Here is a 19,774-nt window from a genome sequence, read left to right on the forward strand (position 1 = left end):
CCTTTCCCCCCGGTCTCTGTCCCCTTCCCCTTTGTGGGGCTTATTATTCAATCATTTATTTGTTTCTTTGTATTCCTAATCAGTTACAAATTATTTGCCCTGTCCTGCTTTTGTTTGGGGTCCGCCTGGGCTCCTTGCCACTGATTCTTGTTGCTGGGTCATGTGGGGGTTGCGTTCGTTGAACGCCGCCTTTCCTTGTTGATCTTGTTTATCATATTCTAATAATGTAACATATTGGCTGCCTATAGATAATAAATGTCTGTAAAATATTTTAAAATCTGTAAATTCTCTATCTAGAGGGGCATTCTAACCCAGGAAAATTAAAAAAAGTTGGGTACCTTGCTAATTTTCAGTTAATTGCTTCAAAGTAATATATTTGTAGAAAGCAAAAAGAGTCAATTTTGGAAATGATTATTTTATGTCTTCACTCAAAGGATATATATATCATATATAATATATGAAGGGTCGAATGCATACACAAATGTTGTATTAATCAACCTTTATTCAAAACATTCAACTTTCCACTTTCTTCATATTTGGAAAATTAATAGCTTAGCAGTTCTATATTTATTCCAATATAGCATGTGACGTCACGTATGTTTCATTTTATTTAAATACAAGTAAAGGTAAAAAAAATATTTTTTTGTAAAAACAATTATATTTTTGGATATTATTTTTTGGATATTATTTAACATTATTATATATAGAATGAAGTACGGCCAGTAAGCTCATTGCAGAAAGGAATTAGTTGTTGAGAACTTCAACAACTTGTAATCTATTTTTAACATTTCTGCTGGTAAATAACATATTATGAAAATATCTGTCCTTTGCAAAAACACTTTTGTATCTTCTTACATCTAATACAATGTAACCGTTACTAACAGGCGGCATAACATGCTAGTCCCAACTTTATCTTTATTTTTCAAAAATTGTTGAATTGTAAGTTGGGGTAACATATGTTCCACACTGGTATTTTTAGTTTCAACTTTTCGGCATTTTCTAGTTGGGTGGTTCCAATATTCCTACTTGAATAATGTTGAATCACCCTTAGGATATGTTGCCTGCTTTTTAAATTTGTCTTTTGACGTCTTATCTGTGATACGCAGGCTTCATAACCTCTGATCCCCTTTCAAAATTCCATTTTATTTAGTTCCGCCCATTGTTTTCTCGTTTAGGGCACACGCTTTTTATTACTTGGGGACCATACGCCGCTTTTCATGGAATGGCACGTAAGTGTCACATTGAAGGTTCCATGATAACCGCCGTATGAACACATCTGCGGATGTTTCTAAATTCAAAAATTTACTATTTCAACGTTTAAATGTTGAATTCTGCTTAAGCCGGTGCTAGAGGGCGTGGAGGGTAACTTGCACTTTCCAGTACCGTCCATGAACAGGCTCAATCAAACCGAGCCTGCAACATTTTCAATTTTGCCGTGTTGGGCTTTCTTTAGGGATTCTGTATTTATCTATTTTATGATCACATCCGTGTTATTTGTGCCGTGTGGCGGCTGTAAAAAGTCTCCCCGTACATTTAATCAATGATGTTATATTTTCGATCCTTGAAGATCGTTCAGCACGACATTATTGTTGTGCTAGTGGTATTTTTAGTTTCAACTTTTCGGCATTTTCTAGTTGGGTGGTTCCAATATTCCTACTTGAATAATGTTGAATCACCCTTAGGATATGTTGCCTGCTTTTTAATTTGTCTTTTGACGTCTTATCTGTGATACGCAGGCTTCATAACCTCTGATCCCCTTTCAAAATTCCATTATATTTAGTTCCGCCCATTGTTTTCTCGTTTAGGGCACACGCTTTTTATTACTTGGGGACCATACGCCGCTTTTCATGGAATGGCACGTAAGTGTCACATTGAAGGTTCCATGATAACCGCCGTATGAACACATCTGCGGATGTTTCTAAATTCAAAAATTTACTATTTCACGTTTAAATGTTGAATTCTGCTTAAGCCGGTGCTAGAGGGCGTGGAGGGTAACTTGCACTTTCCAGTACCGTCCATGAACAGGCTCAATCAAACCGAGCCTGCAACATCTTCAATTTTGCCGTGTTGGGCTTTCTTTAGGGATTCTGTATTTATCTATTTTATGATCACATCCGTGTTATTTGTGCCGTGTGGCGGCTGTAAAAAGTCTCCCCGTACATTTAATCAATGATGTTATATTTTCGATCCTTGAAGATCGTTCAGCACGACATTATTGTTGTGCTTGTGGTATTTTTAGTTTCAACTTTTCGGCATTTTCTAGTTGGGTGGTTCCAATATTCCTACTTGAATAATGTTGAATCACCCTTAGGATATGTTGCCTGCTTTTTAAATTTGTCTTTTGACGTCTTATCTGTGATACGCAGGCTTCATAACCTCTGATCCCCTTTCAAAATTCCATTTTATTTAGTTCCGCCCATTGTTTTCTCGTTTAGGGCACACGCTTTTTATTACTTGGGGACCATACGCCGCTTTTCATGAATGGCACGTAAGTGTCACATTGAAGGTTCCATGATAACCGCCGTATGAACACATCTGCGGATGTTTCTAAATTCAAAAATTTACTATTTCACGTTTAAATGTTGAATTCTGCTTAAGCCGGTGCTAAGAGGGCGTGGAGGGTAACTTGCACTTTCCAGTACCGTCCATGAACAGGCTCAATCAAACCGAGCCTGCAACATTTTCAATTTTGCCGTGTTGGGCTTTCTTTAGGGATTCTGTATTTATCTATTTTATGATCACATCCGTGTTATTTGTGCCGTGTGGCGGCTGTAAAAAGTCTCCCGTACATTTAATCAATGATGTTATATTTTCGATCCTTGAAGATCGTTCAGCACGACATTATTGTTGTGCTTGTGGTATTTTTAGTTTCAACTTTTCGGCATTTTCTAGTTGGGTGGTTCCAATATTCCTACTTGAATAATGTTGAATCACCCTTAGGATATGTTGCCTGCTTTTTAAATTTGTCTTTTGACGTCTTATCTGTGATACGCAGGCTTCATAACCTCTGATCCCCTTTTCAAAATTCCATTTTATTTAGTTCCGCCCATTGTTTTCTCGTTTAGGGCACACGCTTTTTTATTACTTGGGGACCATACGCCGCTTTTCATGGAATGGCACGTAAGTGTCACATTGAAGGTTCCATGATAACCGCCGTATGAACACATCTGCGGATGTTTCTAAATTCAAAAATTTACTATTTCACGTTTAAATGTTGAATTCTGCTTAAGCCGGTGCTAGAGGGCGTGGAGGGTAACTTGCACTTTCCAGTACCGTCCATGAACAGGCTCAATCAAACCGAGCCTGCAACATTTTCAATTTTGCCGTGTTGGGCTTTCTTTAGGGATTCTGTATTTATCTATTTTATGATCACATCCGTGTTATTTGTGCCGTGTGGCGGCTGTAAAAAGTCTCCCCGTACATTTAATCAATGATGTTATATTTTCGATCCTTGAAGATCGTTCAGCACGACATTATTGTTGTGCTTGTGGTATTTTTAGTTTCAACTTTTCGGCATTTTCTAGTTGGGTGGTTCCAATATTCCTACTTGAATAATGTTGAATCACCCTTAGGATATGTTGCCTGCTTTTTAAATTTGTCTTTTGACGTCTTATCTGTGATACGCAGGCTTCATAACCTCTGATCCCCTTTCAAAATTCCATTTTATTTAGTTCCGCCCATTGTTTTCTCGTTTAGGGCACACGCTTTTTATTACTTGGGGACCATACGCCGCTTTTCATGGAATGGCACGTAAGTGTCACATTGAAGGTTCCATGATAACCGCCGTATGAACACATCTGCGGATGTTTCTAAATTCAAAAATTTACTATTTCACGTTTAAATGTTGAATTCTGCTTAAGCCGGTGCTAGAGGGCGTGGAGGGTAACTTGCACTTTCCAGTACCGTCCATGAACAGGCTCAATCAAACCGAGCCTGCAGCATTTTCAATTTTGCCGTGTTGGGCTTTCTTTAGGGATTCTGTATTTATCTATTTTAGGATCACATCCGTGTTATTTGTGCCGTGTGGCGGCTGTAAAAAGTCTCCCCGTACATTTAATCAATGATGTTATATTTTCGATCCTTGAAGATCGTTCAGCACGACATTATTGTTGTGCTTGTGGTATTTTTAGTTTCAACTTTTCGGCATTTTCTAGTTGGGTGGTTCCAATATTCCTACTTGAATAATGTTGAATCACCCTTAGGATATGTTGCCTGCTTTTTAAATTTGTCTTTTGACGTCTTATCTGTGATACGCAGGCTTCATAACCTCTGATCCCCTTTCAAAATTCCATTTTATTTAGTTCCGCCCATTGTTTTCTCGTTTAGGGCACACGCTTTTTATTACTTGGGGACCATACGCCGCTTTTCATGGAATGTGTCACATTGAAGGTTCCATGATAACCGCCGTATGAACACATCTGCGGATGTTTCTAAATTCAAAAATTTACTATTTCACGTTTAAATGTTGAATTCTGCTTAAGCCGGTGCTAGAGGGCGTGGAGGGTAACTTGCACTTTCCAGTACCGTCCATGAACAGGCTCAATCAAACCGAGCCTGCAACATTTTCAATTTTGCCGTGTTGGACTTTCTTTAGGATTTCTTTATTTATCTATTTTATGACAGAATTGAAACTTACATGAAAAATCGACTTTATTTGTTTAAGAATTAAATGTACATCATTCTATTGTCATAAAAATGCGATTTTATGTTTTTATATTTGCATGTGTAAACAATATAAAGTCTGTATGATAAAAGTAACGTTTGTATTCTGTATTTATCTATTTCACTGTGGTTACTTAAACAAGTTAAAACTGGACCAAAGTTAACAAAATTTACTTACTCATGTCAAATTAAAGTTAATGCTGCTGTTATAAGTGCTTTCTGACTTCAATTTCCCTTTTGATAAAATTACTTTTAAAAGTTGGTAACGTGCGTTTCATTTTTACATTGCAAGTGGGTTGAAAAGTGACGCAAGAGCGTATAATCCGCCAATTTGTGGTTAATATATCAGAGTTACACTCATGTTTATTTTCTTTCTTGTTTGGAGTCTTCCTTAAATGGATCAGCTCTTAATGGTAACGTATGGTAACGTATGTTTCTTTTTTTAAATGCTGTTGAAAAGATTTGAATAAAAAATTAAAATTTCCGAAAACTGAATGTTATTTTACAGGCTCTAAGCTTTAATCTGCTTATAATTATATATAGGCTGTAGTATTATTAAGCATGCATCGATTCAATTATGTAATTTCTGTTTCGCTTCTAATTGTTTGAGGTTTGTCACTATTTATTCATATTCATTTGGCTACATTTGATCATCCATTATATCAATGAAGTTTTAATGACAATTATATAAATTATTTATTATTTAATGTTTAACCTGTCCGTGCTCTGTCTTTGCCCTGTCCTGTTTTTGTTTGGGGTCCGCCTGGGCTCCTTGCCATTGGTTCTTGTTGCTGGGTCATATGGGGGTTGCTTTCATTGAACGCCGCCTTTCCTTGTTGATCTTGTTTATCATATTTTAACAGTCAAATATAAGTTTTACTAATAATCAAAGTGCATATACACGCAGCAATGACTAATTACAAATGTTTCGTTTATTCTGGAACTTATTTTTCTGAAACACAATTTCAAAGTTGAAAATTCTAGTTGGCGACAGTAACGTATGTTACATTTGAGGGCATCAACGGTACTTGTAAAAGGAAAATACCAGATACAAATGTAAAACTGAGAGAAACCCTATTACACAATGTTGCAGCCACCTTTCTAACGACTTTTTGACCTCAAGAAAAACTTTCGTATTAGAGCTACCCAATGGATCATTAAATGCTGTGTGTTATTGAGAATGAGCGTCGAGTCTGTTCATGGACGGTACTGGAAATAGCAAGTTACCGTCCACGCCCAATAGCGCCGGCTTAAGCAGAATTCAACATTTAACACGAAAATTGTGAAATTTTGAATTAAGAGAAATCCGCAGAAGTGTTCATGCGGCGGTTATCATAGAACCTTCAATGTGACACAGTAGTGCCGTTCCGTGAAAAGCGGCGTATGGTCCCCAAGTAAAAGAATGCTTTTGCACTAAACGAGAAAACAATGGGCGGAACTAAATAAAATGCAATAATTTTGAAAGGGGATATGAGGTTATGAAGCCTGCATGTCACAGATAAGACGTCTAACCTCTCGACCACGGAGGCGGTCTTGCAATCGAAGGAATATAGACCAAGAAACAATCGCAAAAGTAATAAAAATCTGGAAACAAAGTGATCCCTCGGAACCATTAATCACAACAAAATAACAAGAGAATTGCAGCCTCGGTTTGACTGAGTCTGTACATGAGGGAATATGAAAATGCGCAACATCCCTCACGCCCCCTAGCACCGGCTTGAGCGGTACTCTATTTTCAACACTTAATATTGCTGGAAGGACCAGAAAAATATAACTACACTGAAGTGAAGTACGGGGCAGATTTTTTTCCCGCATAAACTCCGATCCTTAAAGATCGTTCAGCACGACATCATTGTTGTGCTTGTGGTATTTTAGTTCTATCTATTCGGCATCTTTCTTGTTGGGTGGTTCCAGTATTCCTCACTTGAATACTGTTGGATCACCCTTAGGATATGAGGCCTGCTTTTTAAATTTGTCTTTTGACGTTATATCTAAGATATGCAGGCCTCATAACCTCAGATCCCCTTTCAAAAGTCTATATTATTTAGTTCCGCCCATTGTTTTCTCGGTTAGGGCATACGCATTTTTTACTTGGGGACCATATGCCGCTTTTCATGGAATGGCACTAACGCGTCATATTAAAGGTTCCATGATAACCGCCATATGAACACATCTGCGGATGTTTCAAAATTCTAAATTTTACCAGTTCATGTTAAATGTTGAAAAAAAAAATCTGGAAACAAAGTGATCCCTCGGAAGCATTAATCACAACAAAATTACAAGAGAATTGCAGACTCGGTTTGATTGAGTCTGTACATGAGGGATAATGGAAATGTGCAAAATATATGAAAAACAAGATCAACAAGGAAAGGCGGCGTTCAATGAACGCAACCCCCATATGACCCAGCAACAAGAACCAATGGCAAGGAGCCCAGGCGGACCCCAAACATAAAAAGGACAGGGCAACATCCCTCACGCCCCCTAGCACCGGCTTGAGCGGTACTCAATTCTCAACACTTAATAGTGCTGGCATCAATGATCCCGAAGGACCAGAAAAATATAACAACACTGAAGTGAAGTACGGGGCAACTTTTTACAGCTGCCACACAGCACTTGACACCTGCTGTTGTGAAGTATAAAATTCTGGAAACAAAGTGATCCCTCGGAAGCATTAATCACAACAAAATTACAAGAGAATTGCAGACTCGGTTTGATTGAGTCTGTACATGAGGGATAATGGAAATGTGCAATATCCCTCACACACCCCTAGTACCGGCTTGAGCGGTACTCAATTCTCAAAACTTAATAGTGCTGGCATCAATGATCCCGAAGGACCGGAAAATATAACAACACTGAAGTGAAGTACGGGGCAACTTTTTACAGCTGCCACACAGCACTTGACACCTGCTGTTGTGAAGTATAAAAATTCTGGAAACAAAGTGATCCCTCGGAAGCATTAATCACAACAAAATTACAAGAGAATTGCAGACTCGGTTTGATTGAGTCTGTTCATGAGGAATAATGGAAATGTGCAACATCCCTCACGCCTCCTAGCACCGGCTTGAGCGGTACTCAATTCTCAACACTTAATAGTGCTGGCATCAATGATCCCGAAGGACCAGAAAATATAACAACACTGAAGTGAAGTACGGGGCAACTTTTTACAGCTGCCACACAGCACTTGACACCTGCTGTTGTGAAGTATAAAAATTCTGGAAACAAAGTGATCCCTTGGAAGCATACAAAAATTACAAGAGATTTGATTGAGTCTGTACATGAGGGAATTCTGCTTAAGCCGGTGCTAGGGGGCGTGGACGGTAGTTTGCACTTGACAGTTCCGTCCATGAACAGGTTAAATCAAACAGAGCCTGCAACATTTTCAATTTTGCCGCGTTGGGCTTTCTTTAGGGATTCTTATTTCACTTCCATATCTTCCCCGGTGAAATCTGTTGATCCGTCACATAAGAAACTTTTAAAATCTGAAACATGATCCCTCGGAAGCATTAATCACAACAAAATTACATAAGAATTGCAGACTCGGTTTTATTGAGTCTGTACTTGAGAGATAATGAATAACAACAACATCCCTCACGCCCCCTAGCACCGGCTTGAGCGGTACTCAATTCTCAATTCTTAAAAAATTTGATAAACAAGATCAACAAGGAAAGGCGGCGTTCAATGAACGCAAACCCCACATGACCCAGCAACAAGAACCAACGGCAAGGAGCCCAGGCGGACCCCAAACAAAAACAGGACATGGCAAAATAGATAAATACAGAATCCCTAAAAAAAGCCCAACACAGCAAAATTGAAAATGTTGCAGGCTTGGTTTGATTGAGCCTGTTCATGGACGGTACTGGAAAGTGCAAGTTACCGTCCACGCCCCCTAGCACCGGCTTAAGCAGAATTCAACATTTAAACGTGAAATAGTAAAATTTTGAATTTAGAAACATCCGCAGATGTGTTCATACGGCGGTTATCATGGAACCTTCAATGTGACACTTCCGTGCCATTCCATGAAAAGCGGCGTATGGTCCCCAAGTAATAAAAAGCGTGTGCCCTAAACGAGAAAACAATGGGCGGAACTAAATAAAATGGAATTTTGAAAGGGGATCAGAGGTTATGAAGCCTGCGTATCACAGATAAGACGTCAAAAGACAAATTTAAAAAGCAGGCAACATATCCTAAGGGTGATTCAACATTATTCAAGTAGGAATATTGGAAAGACAGAGCACGGACAGGTTAATCATTAAATGATAAATAATTTGTAACTGATTAGGAATTCAAAGAAAATAATAATAGGCCCACAAAGGGGAAGGGGACAGGAGACCGGGGGAAGGGGGGTGTAATCAAAGAAATAAAAACTGGGTGTAATCAAAGAAATAAAAACTAGAGGCAATGGGGAAGATACTTACCGTAGACGAGAAAACAACAAGGGACACAAGTCTACGGTAAAACAACAAGGGACACAAGCAAAAGTGTCACCAAAACAGTATGAAACAACATAGACATACATCTGAGGAACACAGTGGGGCGCCGCCTTGGAACGGTCAGCAGCATAATAATGACTGCTGGGGAGTTTTAACCGGTTAATGGTGCACCAAACCTCGCTCTTAGCCCCACTATGTTCCTATAAACTAGACAGTGTAAATAAAATGAATCCCCGCCAAGTGAAATTCTAACAGTTGTCATGGTTACAAAAGGTTAAATAAGTAAAATAGATAAATACAGAATCCCTAAAGAAAGCCCAACACGGCAAAATTGAAAATGTTGCAGGCTCGGTTTGATTGAGCCTGTTCATGGACGGTACTGGAAAGTGGAAGTTACCGTCCACGCCCCCTAGCACCGGCTAAGCAGAATTCAACATTTAAACGTGAAATAGTCAAATTTTGAATTTAGAAATATCCGCATATGTGTTCATACGGCGGTTATCATGGAACCTTCAATGTGACACTTCCATGCCATTCCATGAAAAGCAGCGTATGGTCCCCAAGTAATAAAAAGCGTGTGCCCTAAACGAGAAAACAATGGGCGGACTTAAATAAAATGGAATTTTGAAAGGGGATCAGAGGTTATGAAGCCTGCGTATCACAGAAAAACACTAAAATGATCATGTAGAAACATATAAAAGTAAACCCAATGACAATAACAAAAGTACTCAATGTCCTACAAAAGTACTCAATGTCCTAAAGGAAGACAGAGCAACAAGAAAATCACCTACAAGGGCCCGACGAAGCAAGGCAGAAGACGAACATTAAGACAATTCAGTCCCAAAGGGCTTTACGAACTATCCATCATAGAATATGAAAAACAAGATCAACAAGGAAAGGCGGCGTTCAATGAACGCAACCCCCATATGACCCAGCAACAAGAACCAACGGCAAGGAGCCCAGGCGGACCCCAAACATAAAAAGGACAGGGCAACGACACGTTAATCATTAAATTATAAATAATTTGTAACTGATTAGGAATTCAAAGAAAATAATAGTAGGCCCACAAAGGGGAAGGGGACAGAAGACCGGGGAAGGGGGGGGTTAATCAAAGAAATAAAAACTAGAGGCAATGGGGAAGATACTTACCGTAGACGAGATAACAACAAGGGACACAAGCAAGTGTCACCAAAACAGTATGAAACAACATAGACAAACATCTGAGGAACACAGTGGGGCGCCGCCTTGGAACGGTCAGCAGCATAATAATGACTGCTGGGGAGTTTAAACCGGTTAATGGTGCACCAAACCTCGCTCTTAGCCCCACCATGTTCCTATAAACGAGACAGTGTAAATAAAATGAATCCCCGCCAAGTGAAATTCTAACAGTTGTCATGGTTACAAAAGGTTAAATAAGTTAAACACTAAAATGATCATGTAGAAACATATAAAAGTAAACCAATGACCATAACAAAAGTACTCAATGTCCTAAAGGAAGACAGAGCAACAAGAAAATCACCTACAAGGGCCCGACGAAGCAAGGCAGAAGACGAACATTAAGACAATTCAGTCCCAAAGGGCTTTACGAACTATCCATCATAGAGTCTCCCACTTGGTCCGTCAGATGCAATCAAAAGAGGAAAGCGTAGTGTCCAACTGTAAACGGGTTGAACACTAAACATGCAGTATGTCTTAAAATAGTAGGGTCATAACCTCTCTTTAATAAAAACGTTTAATGATTTTAGTAAAAACAGCAGAAAAATTACCATGACCCAAAATCTTACGAAGTTTGTAAACCACATCGCCATAAAAACCAGGCTGGCTAATCCCTTGTCGCAGAAGAGTTTTTAAATCACTATTGAATTTAGAAATTAAATCAAAGTTACGATTGTAAAATTTAGTAAAATATTTCCGTAATTTATGATAGCGGTAGCCCTGTTTTAGAAGCTTGCTGGTAATAAAAATATTCCGCTCGTTGAAATCCTTTACGTTGTTACAAGCTCTAGCGAATCTAATTAACTGAGAAACATAAACCCCGTAGGATGTTGCATGGGGTACGTCTCCATCCAAATGTGGATAATTAACTATACAAAAGTTAAAGTCATCTCTTTTATCATAAATTTTTGTGTGAATAGAATTGTTGTTGATAGTAATATGAAGATCCAAAAATGATGTACTAAAATTTCAAGAGTTCGTTTTATTAAGTTGTAGTTCATGTGGATAAATGTCAGACACCATTTGATCAAAATAAGGATTATCTAAATTAAAAATATCATCAAGGTATCTGGAAGTATTATTAAATGCGACTATAACATCTTGTTGTTTCTCTTCAGAGAGACTCAACATAAAGTCTCTTTCATAGCAGTACAAAAACAAATCGGCGACCAGGGGTGCACAATTAGTACCCATAGGAATGAATTCCTATGATCTGTTTAAATAAGGTATTACCAAACCTGACATAAATGTTGTCTAAAAGAAAAGAGAGTGCTCTACAAACTTCGTCACAAGTCCACATAGTATAATGTTTAACAATACCGTTAGTAAAAAAAGCTTTGTTAGAATTACATGCTAGAAAGGTAACTTTTTCCCGTGCAAAAGTTTTCTGAATTAGGGAAATTAGTTTAGAGTCTCCCACTTGGTCCGTCAGATGCAATCAAAAGAGGAAAGCGTAGTGTCCAACTGTAAAAGAGTTGAACACTAAATATGCAGTATGTCTTAAAATAGTAGGGTCATAACCTCTTTTAATAAAACGTTCAATGATTTTAGTAAAAACAGCAGAAACATTACCATGACCCAAAATCTTACGAAGTTTGTAAATCACATCGCCATAAAAACCAGGCTGGCTAATCCCTTGTCGCAGAAGAGTTTTTAAATCACTATTGAATTTAGAAATGAAATCAAAGTTACGATTGTAAAATTTAGTAAAATATTTCCGTAATTTATGATAGCGGTAGCCCTGTTTTAGAAGCTTGCTGGTAATAAAAATATTCCGCTCGTTGAAATCCTTTACGTTGCTACAAGCTCTAGCGAATCTAATTAACTGAGAAACATAAACCCCGTAAGATGTTGCATGGGGTCAAGGTCACAGTGACCGTTGGTCAATTTCTCGTTTCCGGATGATAACTAGAGTTCCTTTTGACCTACAGCCCTCAAACTTCATAGGATGATTGGTCTTATAGAGCAGATGATCCCTATTGTTTTTGGGGTCAAAGGTCAAGGTCACAGTGACCGTTGGTCAATTTCTCATTTCCGGATGATAACTAGAGTTCCTTTTGACCTACAACCCTCAAACTTCATAGGATGATTGGTCTTATTAATCAAATGATCCCTATTGTTTTAATGGTCAAAGGTCAAGGTCACAGCGACCGTTGGTTAATTTCTCCTTCCGGATGATAACTAGAGTTCCTTTAGACCTACAACCCTCAAACTTCATAGGATGATTGGTCTTATTGAGCAGATGATCCCTCTTGTTTATGGGGTCAGTAGGTCAAAGGTTAAGGTCACAGTGACCATTGGTCATTTTCTCATTTCCGGATGATAACTAGAGTTCTTATCAGTGAGGACATTTAACTATTATTGATATATCAGTGATATATCAGTTGTCTGGTTTTATATACTCTGTTCTTTTTTGATCTTTCCACCCTTATGCGGTCATTTCTTCCCCGCTGCGCCTTTTAGAGGACCACTTCAACCTTGACGCAATATATTGTGACCCATCAATACAAAACAAATTGTCTCATATGCCAGAGGCTAACACATTACCAGGATGGAATTCTCTTGAACCAGATCAAGGTTTTGATCATACCAACCATATGTATATTGCAAGTCACAACTGCGAAGGCTTACTACCACATCTTCAAGAATTTACCTCCAATCTGTTCCTTCAACATATGGATATCATTGCCCTGCAAGAAACCTGGATGAACCAGAAAATAGATAAATACAGAATCCCTAAAGAAAGCCCAACACGGCAAAATTGAAAATGTTGCAGGCTCGGTTTGATTGAGCCCGTTCATGGACGGTACTGGAAAGTGCAAGTTACCGTCCACGCCCCCTAGCACCGGCTTAAGCAGAATTCAACATTTAAACATGAAATAGTAAAATTTTGAATTTAGAAACATCCGCAGATGTGTTCATACGGCGGTTATCATGGAACCTTCAATGTAACACTTCCGTGCCATTCCATGAAAAGCGGCGTATGGTCCCCAAGTAATAAAAAGCGTGTGCCCTAAACGAGAAAACAATGGGCGGAACTAAATAAAATTGAATTTTGAAAGGGGATCAGAGGTTATGAAGCCTGCGTATCACAGATAAGACGTCAAAAGACAAATTTAAAAAGCAGGCAACATATCCTAAGGGTGATTCAACATTATTCAAGTAGGAATATTGGAACCACCCAACTAGAAAATGCCGAAAAGTTGAAACTAAAAATACTACAAGCACAACAATTATGTCGTGCTGAACGATCTTCAAGGATCGAAAATATAACATCATTGATTAAATGTACGGGGAGACTTTTTACAGCCGCCACACGGCACAAATAACACGGAATAACACAAATAACACTTCAACATTGACCTCATTCAATATTTAGAACATCCATTGACCCACACTATGTTACGACATCGCTTTAAACAAATAATAAACAAGGCTACTACAGCACAGTACTACAGAATTCTACATTCAGAAATCCCCTCCAGACCTATAATGTAGAATTACAGTGTCGAGATTATAATAATAATCATCTGAATACATTGGACACTAATCAGTCAACTGTTAAAGGTGGTGTAGCCCTCTTCATTCATCAAGACTTTGCTTATGAACGAATACCCACGGATGCATGTGGAATCGAGTGTGTTGCTGTAAAACTTTTAGCTAAACAACTGTCTGTCTACTCTGTATATAAAATTCTGGAAACAAAGTGATCCCTCGGAAGCATTAATCACAACAAAATAACATAAGAATTGCAGACTCGGTTTGATTGAGTCTGTACATGAGGGATAATGAATAAGTGCAACATCCCTCACGCCCCCTAGCACCGGCTTGAGCGGTACTCAATTCTCAACACTTTATAGTGCTGGCATCAATGATCCCTATAAACCTCCGTCATTGCCGATTAACTTGTTCCTTCAAAAGCTTACCCTTGTCTTGGAAAATTCACCAACAGAAAACTGCATAGTTCTAGGAGACTTCAACATTGACCTCATTCAATATTTAGAACATCCATTGACCCACACTATGTTACGACATCGCTTTAAACAAATAATAAACAAGGCTACTACAGCACACAACACACTTATTGACCATATCTACCAGAGAGGCTTGATTGTGAAAACGAGTGGAGTCATCCCAATATGAAAAACAAGATCAACAAGGAAAGGCGGCGTTCAATGAACGCCAACACACTACAGTTATCATGATTTGACATACATTGAAATTTGAGTTGTCTTTCAATAGTGTAAAAAAATCTGACAATATGAACGTTTGTTTCAAGTATCATCAAAATCCTTTAAAGGTTTGAAGAATTATGGAGCAGACACAATTTCATTTAATTTCATTTGTGAAACTATATATGATATGACCATCAAGTGCAATTTCGTTTGACGCCCGCCTGCCATACGCTGATTGAATAACCAGGATTTTCAAAATTGAATACCTGGTTAAAAACAAACAGTTTAGGAAGCATCTTCTCATACAACCTTAACAATAGAAACCATCCATAGACAGCCTTCATTGAAGTGACTACCGGGTATTTACATTATCTTATCTCCATTTCCATTCCTGTTTCCATTCACAGTTATTCTCAGCAGTGGGGGAGACATGCGCTTTTTGTGTCGCCTTGAAAAGGTGACATATAGGGGTTACTTTTGTCGGTGGTGTCGGCGGCGGCGGCGTCTGTGTCGGCGTCGGCGTCCGCTAAAGCTTGTCCGGAGCATAAGGCCGCTATTCCATTTATACGTGATCAGTGGTCCGCGTCAGTGGTCCGTGTCCGGGCATGTCCGTGGGTATTATTCCATAGGTACGTTATTTTCTATATACTTTTAATTGAAGTATAGCGAACAGAGGATAATTATTTGTAGAATATGATAAAATTTCATTCTAATACCAAAAACAGTTGTAACATCAAAGAATTACGTAACAAACATTGAATATCAGTTAGGTTTTCAAATAACATCTCTTAAGCAACCGATGACCAGATGTTGTTTTTTTAAAATTGTCATTGCTGCATCATAAACTTATATGTTCTCCTACACTATTTTGGTGACTTCTTTAGTATTTTCTTTCGAAATCGATAAAGTATTTAATTTCGTTCGAGGCATTTTGTAGGGATGAGACATGTCAGTGACTGTCCGCGTCCGTAAAAAATCGCTCATCCTGCGAAACATCGCGGATGCCGTCGCGGAAGCGGATGGTAAACGGACAAAAGGAATAGATTCAACGTATTCTTTGATTAGCGAATCAGTAACGGATGCGGATGACGGACGCGGACCACTGATCACGTATAAATGGAATAGCGGCCTAACTCAGTCACTATAAAATTCTTGAAACAAAAGTGATCCCTCGGAAGCATTAATCACAACATTAATCATAAGTCTGATTGACTTCAAACTTGGTATGCATGCTTCTTTCAATAACCCGAAGTGCAGTGCACAAGGACCGGTACTCTGCAGTTCTTATTTTTTGAGTTATTGCCCTTTGTTAATTTTCATACTTTAATATTGTCCGGGCCATTTCTCTTCAACTAAAAAAGCTATAGACTTGAAACTTCATAGGATGATAGATCTCATTAAGAAGAAATGCAGTGCACAAGAACCAGTACTCTGCACTTCCCAATTTTTGAGTTATTGCCCTTTGTTAATTTTCATACTTTATTTTTGTCCGGGCCATTTCTCCTAATGTATAAAAGCCATGGACTTGAAACTTCATAGGATGATAGGTCTCATTAAGAAGAAGTGCAGTGCACAAGAACTGGTACTCTGCATTTCTTATTTTTTGAGTTATTGCCCTTTTTTAATTTTCATACTTTATTTTTGTCCGGGCCATTTCTCCTAATGTATAAAAGCCATGGACTTGAAACTTCATAGGATGATAGGTCTCATTATGAAGAAGTGCAGTGCACAAGAACTGGTACTCCCAATTTCTTATTTTTTGAGTTATTGCCCTTTGTTTATTTTCATTTTTTAATTTTGTCCGGGCCATTTCTCCTTAAGTATAAAAGCTATGGACTTGAAACTTCATAGGATGATAGATCTCATTATTAAGAAGTGCAGTGCACAAGAATCGGTACTTTGTATTTCTTAATTTTTGAGTTATGGCCCTTTGTTAATTTTCATACTTAATTTTTGTCCAGGCCATTTTTCCGAAAGTATAAAAGTTATGGACTTGAAACTTCATAGGATGATAGATCTCATTAAAAAGAAGTGCAGTGCATAAGAACTGATACTCTGCATTTCTTATTTTTGAGTAATTGCCCTTTGTTGATTTTCTTACTTTATTTTTGTCCTGGTCATTTCTCCTCAAGTATGAAAGCTATGGACTTGAAACATTATAGAATGATAGATCTTATTGATAAGAAGTGCAGTATACAGAAATGCTGCTCTGCACATTTTATTTTTTTAGTTATTGCCCATTGTTATTTTTCATATTTCATTTTTGTCCTGGCCATTTCCCCTAAACTACATTGTTCACAAGGCGACACATCCGACTCGCGGAGTTCTAGTTTACAAAAGCATCCTCTAGTTTTTAAAATTTGTCCGGAATACTCCACTGACCCCACTATTGTAATTTTAATGAAACTTTACAGACTCAAACAAACCGAGTCTGCAATTCTTATTGGCGACGCCGATGAACGGCGTCGTTTATGGAATACTTTTTATTTTGGCCTATGGAAGGAGCTGTTATTATAAGCAGTTAATTTCATGTTGTGTTAACTAGATTTATTTTGATTCGTAAAAATCAAGTAAACAAATATGTTGTTATATTTGTATTTAATAACTTTATATAAAAAGCATGTGCATTGTGATATTATTTTCACGAAATTGCAAGCTCAGTTTAACAGCTTGGCCCTTAGTTTAATTGACAATACTAAAACCCGGATTTCGAATATCGTTGTGGTCTACATTGATGCCATATCCATTCGTTCATTCATTTATATATTTTCAAAATTTTCCTACAAGAAGAAAGTTCACCTGCAAATGAGTATAAGGATAGGTAATGGACTGTTTTAAACGATTATGCTATTGATTTTATCCATATTACGTTTATCTGTTGCACAGAATGGTTGTTTTTACAAAGTGTACCAGTATCCGGATGATGACAGCTATCCGATTTTCTGCAATTACTGCTGTCACATGGCCATCTATTTTTTTATGAATACTTTACCATTAATTTGCATGGCATAATAAAACTGAGCCTGCACCATTTCTTAATTATTTGATGTTTAGGGTGTTCTTTTGGGTTTCAGGTTTTTTCTAATTTAAGGGGAAGTAACTCATGTTTACTAAATTATTTGTTCTTTTCTGTCTATCTTAGGTATTACTTACTATTTTTGTTTTATAAAATCTACCAGTTGTAAGGTCATCAAAATCATAGAGGCCCTGATGAGTGAATATTGATATATATTTTTTACTGGCTTTATATACCCTAGACCAGATTTTTCTAGTTTGTTCAGTTAGTACATACCTATAGGTATTCTGCTAGAGGAAGTTTAAGTTCATCAAAATCATAGAGGCCCTGATGAGTGAATATTGATATATATTTTTTACTGGCTTTATATACCCTAGACCAGATTTTTCTAGTTTGTTCAGTTAGTACATACCTATAGGTATTCTGCTAGAGGAATCTTCTAATCAATATTTGAAATTATTATTTTCTATGTGTTTGTATATAAATTGTTAATAAAATAACCTTTGGTAAAAATGAAAGGCTAAATAAAGTCTAATGGAAGGTTAAAAGAGGGATAGTATTTGTTACTGTAAGAGATATGCATTTACTGTTTAGACACTCGCACAACTTAATCTTTATTATATGATATAGACTATTTGAGATTTTTTTTTACTTTTATACTATACAATTTCATGTGCATTACAGTATAGTTTTCTTTCTACAAGATTATGAATTCCATCCAAACACCAATGTTAATAGGATGTTATATAATATTTATTTTTAATGGAACCTGAGAATTATTAATGTAATGTGCATAAAAGTGTATCATAGTATATGGATATAATGTGTATTTCTGTATTTAAAGACTTACAGTCATGATGGATGAGACTTGCATTTAAATTTATAAATGATAATACATGTATTGATCAGTCTACAGGTTATAGATGTTTATACCCTGAGTGTTAGCTGGCTAATAATATTATCTATAACAGAGTTTATATATTATAGTTTTTCTTTCTTCTAGATTTTGAATTCAATCCATTAGTACCAATGTTAATGTTAGGATTTCATATTTATTTAATAGAAACTTGTAATTATTAATGCTATGTGCATACATAGCTCAATCGCTACAGCGGCGGTACATTTTTCTGTGGGTCACAGGGTTGAGTTCTGGTCAAGCTGAAAGTTTTTCTCATCCTGTGACTGCAAATAACCATAATAGTTTAATTCACTATATTCTGTAAACATCAGAAATTCAAAGACATGAATCAATATAATTGGGAAATAGGTTAAGGTTTAGAACTGTTTAATTTTTAAAGAGAAAATGTGTAGCCGGCCGGATAGCTCAGTTGGTCTTCTGAAAGTTATGGGTTCGAGTCATGGTCAGGCAGTTTCAGTCAGGGTTTAGAAGTGGTTTTTCAACTGACACATGTTTGATTCATTTAATAGGTTGCATTTAATTTGAAATGGACAAAGGCAGTATTGCATGATACTTTTAGATCTAAAAAAAGCATTCGATACAGTTGATCACACTATACTGCACATGAAGAAGTTCTTTTTCTTCTTCTTCATGGAACTTCAAGCATCTGCCATATGTAATGACATTCTTACATGGTTCAAATCTTATCTCTGATAGCAGCTGGTTAATGTGGCTGGTACTCCTTCTACAACTGCTCTGAGTACCTATGGTGTCCCCCTGATGTTCATTTTGGGTCCTCTTTTATGTCTAATATATGTCTATGACATGTCTGCAACCCTAAGCAATAAGCTTTTATTATAATGCACAGGCACAAATATCAGACCTGGGAAGAAAATGTATGACCAGATTTATATAAAAAAACCTGTGTTCATCTTAAAAGTGTCACAAACCAAAAAAAAAAAAATGTAAATAATGACCCTCTTTAAAAATATACTTTAAAGTTACATTTAATAAATTTCATAACAAACTAAATAGCGACATTTCATTAATAAATTGGGTTTTATACCGACACCAGGTCTTATTTTAGTGTCCAAACAACCAAAATGAGTTTTATTAGCATAAACATAGGTAACCTCATTGTGGCAAAATGGGATGTACAATTTCTGTTTGCATGATTAACTCCGCCTTCGGATCATCCGTACATCAGTATTAAATCAACAAACATGACTATAAATGGCAGTACTAATTTAACGGTATATTTTCGTGTTGTAACGGATGTTTTCATACAAATTTAATATTTTAACGAGATGATTACTTTTACTGAACCCCAGGTTTAGTGCACCGTGAAGCTTAAACGGTTAAATTGTGTTTGCACAAG

The sequence above is a fragment of the Ruditapes philippinarum genome, unplaced genomic scaffold (genome assembly GCF_026571515.1).
Source record: "Ruditapes philippinarum isolate M1 unplaced genomic scaffold, ASM2657151v2 ctg1839_1_1_1_1, whole genome shotgun sequence".
In the NCBI taxonomy this organism is placed as follows: Eukaryota; Metazoa; Mollusca; class Bivalvia; order Venerida; family Veneridae; genus Ruditapes; species Ruditapes philippinarum.